The 6211-nt window shown below is 42.1% G+C and overlaps 1 long non-coding RNA gene across 1 annotated transcript; it reads right to left on the bottom strand.

The window, feature by feature from the left end:
• Positions 1 to 829: 829 nt before the first annotated feature.
• On the bottom strand, positions 830 to 5228 carry LOC115544950 (uncharacterized). The gene is made up of 3 exons (XR_003977041.1): positions 4999 to 5228; positions 4365 to 4399; positions 830 to 868 (listed from the first exon to the last, which is right to left on the bottom strand). It is a non-coding gene; the product is annotated as an uncharacterized LOC115544950 (long non-coding RNA).
• Positions 5229 to 6211: the final 983 nt, after the last annotated feature.

The following is a 6211-nucleotide window of genomic DNA, read 5'->3' as shown; positions in this document are numbered from 1 at the left end:
GAGCTTAAGTCAAATGTCATGTTGGACATTTACACACCTTGATCAGCTCTGTTTGATGCTGCTGTACAGTCTGAGCACTGGTAACCTTTGACCTCTGGTGGAGTTGTCTGGGGAGAGAACACACGCACACACACAGTAAACAAACACGAGAGGGGGGGGGGAAGAGAGAGAGAGAGAGAGAGAGAGAGAGAGAGAGAGAGAGAGAGAGAGAGAGAGAGAGAGAGAGAGAGAGAGAGAGAGAGAGAGAGAGAGAGAGAGAGAGAATATTTTTCCTAACTTGTAAGCATCAGTATCGGTGGAGTCTGATAACATTTAACTGGTCTGTTTTCATCGTCTGTTAGAAACTCCTACCTCTCCTCTCTGGAGGGGCGTCCATCTTTAAAGTTAAGAGGATGACCCATGGACCGGTCACTCTTCATGGAGACACAGCTGGGTCCAGGGGAGTCTGCTCTCTCCTGCTGGACTCTTCTAGAAAAACAAGAACTTGGATTTATGGAGGTTTGATAGATGGTCTATTTTTATAATCTCTGATGAATCCTCACATCTTCTCAATAGACTGATTTCCATCTTTAAAGTTGAAAGGAAGTTCCATAGAGTGGTCACTCTTCATGGAGACACAGCTGGGTCCAGGGAAGTCTGCTCTCTCCTGCTGCTCTGGGCTTCAACACAACACACAAACAGCTGTTACTCAGACTAATGACGGAGTCATGATGTATCACTGCTGAGCTCTGAGATGGTCAACAGTCACAGACAGAGATATCCTCTTCTTACCTCTTAGCTTTGCTCCGGCGGCCATGTTCCCCAGACAGAGTGGTCTTTGAGGTAGGACCCCCCTCCTCTCTCTCCTCATCCATAGTAGACTGGAGGCCTGGACACAAACACACCTCCATATTGTTTCTGTGGATTGTATTTGACTACCAGACAGGAAATCACTTTAGCGAAGACAAACAAGCATAGTAAGGAGATCTTTTGAAACGTATCCACGCTGTCAGGAACAGCTCAGATCAAACCAGGACACAGACCTGGATCTTGAGTAAGAGCTGTCGTTATTCAATCATTAACTAACAAAAGAGTTACTGTTCTACCTGTACTCACACACACACACACACACACACACACACACACACACACACACACACACACACACACACACACACACACACACACACACACACACACACACACACACACACACACACACACAATCGGTAACTATGGGAGTATTTTAGGAGTACTTTAAAATAAATTACTGCAGTTAGATTATATCGCCATTCGCCAATAATCTTAAGAAAACATGACATTAAGCAAGCTGTACCTTAACTTCTCGGAGACTTCCAATCCTTCTCCTCCCTGATATACATACACACAATATCATTTTATATTTCTAGATCTCATACACACTCTATCATTATCCATGTCTAGATCTCATACACAGTCTATCATTATCTATGTCTATGTCTCATATTATCATTATCAGGAGAAATTAATATTTCCCTTTTACCTTAGCTCCAGCTCCGGTCCGAGGACCCGTTGGTACCGGGCCTTGTATTATTTGCCAGAAAAGGTAAAGATAAAAAATAATAATAAATATTCCATGTTTAGAACTAAGGCTATACGAGTTATGATATATCCTACAACACATAGGCTCCATACTTGTATTTGTAGTGGAGAAAATGGAAACATTTTGTGAAATATTGGTATATTCAATTTATAAAATATGTTGCCACCTAGTTCATAATATGCAACTTTACTTGCTCTTATAAATTGTAGTTTTTAATATTTATTAAATGGTTGAAGGGAGCCTGAGACTCTGGCATTTCATTGATGTTGCTTTAATTCTTGTGAATATTAGTGATGGACTCAATGATTAATTCCCTTGATTGAGGGATAATAATCATAATATGTCCACTTTAAGTACCTTAGGGACTCCACTCTCTGAGTTTTTCTTTAGATATCTAACTAGAACTAGGTTTAACAAGAGCTAACTAAAGGTCTGTAAATATCTAGATGTCTTTATATAGCTACACGTAGTGTCTCTACATAATACATCTGTATATCTGTAAAGACTGTAATTGAGTGAGCACTGAGTGACGGTCCACATTCCCAGTGCAGCACTCGGCGGCTATCTCCTGACGTCAGGGTAGCCCAGGTGTTCAGTCCATTTGTAAAAAAACATTGAAGCGGCCTACAATCATAGCCCCCTCACGCCCCTTCTATGTTTGAGAGAAGAGTCGAGGAGGTTCACGTCACCAGATGTCAACTGAATTCATGACTTTAGGCGGACCCCACACAGATTCCCACATAAAACCATTGATGCAGTCACAGCCTTAGAGACCCGTGTGGGATGTTTGACGCAGACGTAGTTGACGTGATACGTAGGTATACGCCGTATACCCACTAGGAATGCACCAGGATTTGCGTGCACCCACTTAAAAATGTGCACGGATACGTATCAATCGTCTTGTGACAGATCTTTCACTTCTGTGTTTATTTTTCGCAAATACCGGTTGGGTATAACTGCAATAAAATACTTTTAGCAGGGGAAGTTATCTCCTACATTCACCATTCATAAACTTCCCCCTGCGCGCTCGCGCTCTGCCCAGTCTCTGTTACGAAGCGCAAAGCTGCCCCTGCATCTCTGCATGTTAGTGGGCGGGCCGAGCCCCTGCCTCTCACGTGTGTGTGCGTGCGTGCGTGCGTGCGTGCGTGCGTGCGTGCGTGCGTGCGTGCGTGAGTCCAGTCCAGTCCTCCCATATTATTAAGTAGTCAACAGAAGACAATGTTTTAATCCCACTGTATATCTCCTGGTTACTTTTAGATGAGAACCCCTGGCCAGCCTTTCAGACTGGGTGTCAGGCTAGGGAATTTAAAAACAGGCATCCTTGGTTAGAGTGGAGGGAAACAAAGTTAGGTAAATGTCAGCCAACATGCAGTTGGTATACACAATTGAACTTCATAATGTTAATTACTATGCAAATGAGAGTATAGCTAATTCATGGTCATTTCTAAGGTGCAGTAATTTCACACAATTCAATTACGGTATGGTATGTTAGATAACAACAGTAAGAGCTAAAATTAGAGCAGTTGAAAGAGTGAAACATTAGTCTCCTGTCATCTCCTTCTCATGCACTGGTTAGCCATGGTTGTAAACATTAAATTATTTTGAGTAGATTTTGTCCTTGTTTAGCATGTGCTATTGCTACTATAGATATACAAAGGACAACTTGTCATTTTTGTGTTCTATTTGTTCATAATGTTATTAAAACTGATAAACCTACTCAGCTTTCCATGATTGTTGATAATCGTTATACTCTTAAATCAGCGGGTTGTAGACCCCTGCGTTGGTGAGTGTGGTGCGACACCCCATAAGCGCCACACACGCTCACGTACCGGTGGGACGGGTTTGTACGAGGCTGGGAGGGAATCATCACAGTATACCCACTACAATAAAATAGACTACACCACGGGCCGTGTGGGCTGTTTGAAGCAGATGTATATTCTTGGCCTCATTCTTTACCATCAATTAGCCCCTCTTCAAAACCATTATTCTCTTGCTTCAATGAACCCCATTAGGAAGGCTTCTACAGCAAAAATGTTTCGGCAACGGACCATGCTCAAGCCACAACCGTGTAGCACGTAAGAATTGCATGCATGCAATAGACGACCCAACCTCCAAATACACAAGATTTGATTCGAAGCTCGAAGCTCCTCTCATCATTCTATGAGAGCAGCCTCCAATCACAGGCCTCGTCTCTTCATTCGATGAGCGCAGCCACCAATCACAGGCCTCCTCTCATCAGTCTATGAGAGCAGCCACCAATCACAGGCCTCCTCTCATTAGTCTATGAGAGCAGCCACCAATCACAGGCCTCCTCTCATTAGTCTATGAGAGCAGCCACCAATCACAGGCCTCCTCTCATTAGTCTATGAGAGCAGCTACCCATCACAGGCCTCCTTTCACAAGTGGTTCACTTATGGTTATATGTTACTGCCTTTGCCCCTCTGGAATTCGACAGTGGCTGTCCAAACGAATGTAGTAGGGGTGGCCCAGAAGGGGGGAGGGGGGGGGGGATTTCACATCATCTTCAGAATCAAGTATGCATTAAAAATAACAAATACACCACAGGGACATTTTGGAGAGCCTGTCCAGACAGCGAGTGACAAATTGCAAAATCCCGGTAACAAAGAATACACCCATGGAATAAATAGTAACTTTCTAACTTTGGTAAGGTTAACTGGAAAGTGTTTACGCCTTCTCGTCTTCATTCCAATCCTTTCTGGAAAACCCCTAGGTGTTAATGTATTTAAGAGAATCTTGTCGGGACTCAAACGATTAATAAGAAAGGGTGTGTCTGATGACTCACCTGCTGAGAAGGGCCAGGTAACAGGCTGAGCCGGCCTGGGGAGGGAGGGAAAGCCATCTTCCACTCTCTCCCACTCTCTTAATGTGTTGCCTATTGTTGTGGTGTTGTTTATTTTTTCCCTTTTGGTGATTGTCTGTACTGTCTGTATGTATTCCTTTCTTATTTGTAAAGCGTCTTTGAGTATTTACAAAAGCGCTATAAAAAACTGATCATTTATTATTATCATTATTATTATTATTATTATTATTATTATTATTATTATTATTTCCCTTTAGACAATAAAGCCTTTCAACTTGGAACTCTGACTGGACAACCCTGTGTTCTCACCGACCCCCCCATTGGTCTCAAGCCAACACTAGACGTACCCAAAACCTCCTCTTCAACTAGGCCTACTAACCCAAACGATTTTGAAATATACTTATCCAAATGATACCTTATATTGTAATATAACCCAGAATACTAATGTTATATGCGTTCTGTGTGCATATATCCGGGACACAGAGTACTAAAGTTAGTAAACATGTATGTAATGTGTATGCACGGTCTTCTTCTCTAACTTTATCTAAACTGAATACACATTAGCTTGCCCGGAATATGAGGCTATAAATTATACCAATGACATAACTTTACTCACTTTGGTTCATGTGTGGCTCATCGGTCCACTGACAAAACAGTTCTCCTTACTGCCAAAGATCCCTCTTGGCTTTCGAGCTGAATCGATTTAAAATGACCAAGAATCTGTCGATGCACCGATTCAAACGTTGCGAATTGGTTGAGTGAAGCTTTAGCCTGATATCAAGACAGCATTGTCAACTGATTTCTTCCCGTTTCGATACGGATCCATAAATGAAATCCGTGTGTGCGTTTGAGCATATTTACGCGCGCGCCCTGCATCTCGGAAGCAGGTAAAGGCGCGTTCACGGTCCTGGTGACAACGAGACGGCTCCCCAGGGATGACGCTCATGTGTCCGAAAACGGTGAAACGATTTTCAGTTAACCAGTGAATCTGAAATCATCAAACGTGTGGAAGTCTATAAATAAGTCTATAAAGTCTATAGTCTATAAATAAACCAATAGGCTAAATGTAGTTCTAAACCCAAAGTGTACTACACTGTGGTAGTTAGTGAGGTCCCCCCTTCACTGTAAAGCGTCTTTTGGGTGTCTAGAAAAGCGCTAAATAAATGAAATCCATTACTTTGATTATTATTAAGTTGATCAATGTGTCTTCCATTTTTTCCCCATGCCATAAATAAATACATATAAAAACCTATGATTCCATGGTCCCTATACCAAATAACTATTTGAAAGTATGGCTCTTTTATAGATGGCTTATTTTTTATACATAAATTGAATGCGTTAACGTTCAACAAATATTAACTGTATCTATCAGATTGATTCATATCTCATCAAATTGCACCGGATCGTTAGAACATTGAATCGAATAGCATCTAATCGTTCAATATCAACATGTATCGTCCCTGAATCGTATCGTAACACATGTATCTAGATACGTATCGGATCGTCCTATAAAGGACAGATGCACACCCCTACTAACTACCAAAATTAATAACCTTTTTAAAAAATACTAGGATATAGTTTCTCAACTCCAACACAATAAAAGATTGCCTTATTCTGGCCTTGCTGTCTTCAACTTACATTTCAACCAAGGCCTCCGTTTCTTGTTGACGCCAACAACAGCAGCACCAACAGCAATCGCTGGGAAGCCTAGAATCCACCAGAGCGCTGTAGACGGAGACATAAGACGACCGGCCACCATGAGCGTGGATCTGATGTTCATGAGTTCAGTGTCAACAAGTTCATCACGTAGTCTGGCACTGATTGATTGG

The sequence above is a fragment of the Gadus morhua genome, chromosome 6 (assembly GCF_902167405.1).
Source record: "Gadus morhua chromosome 6, gadMor3.0, whole genome shotgun sequence".
Classification (NCBI taxonomy): domain Eukaryota; kingdom Metazoa; phylum Chordata; class Actinopteri; order Gadiformes; family Gadidae; genus Gadus; species Gadus morhua.
The sequence above is the reverse complement of the archived record's forward strand: the minus strand, read 5'-3'. Positions and strand labels throughout refer to the sequence as shown.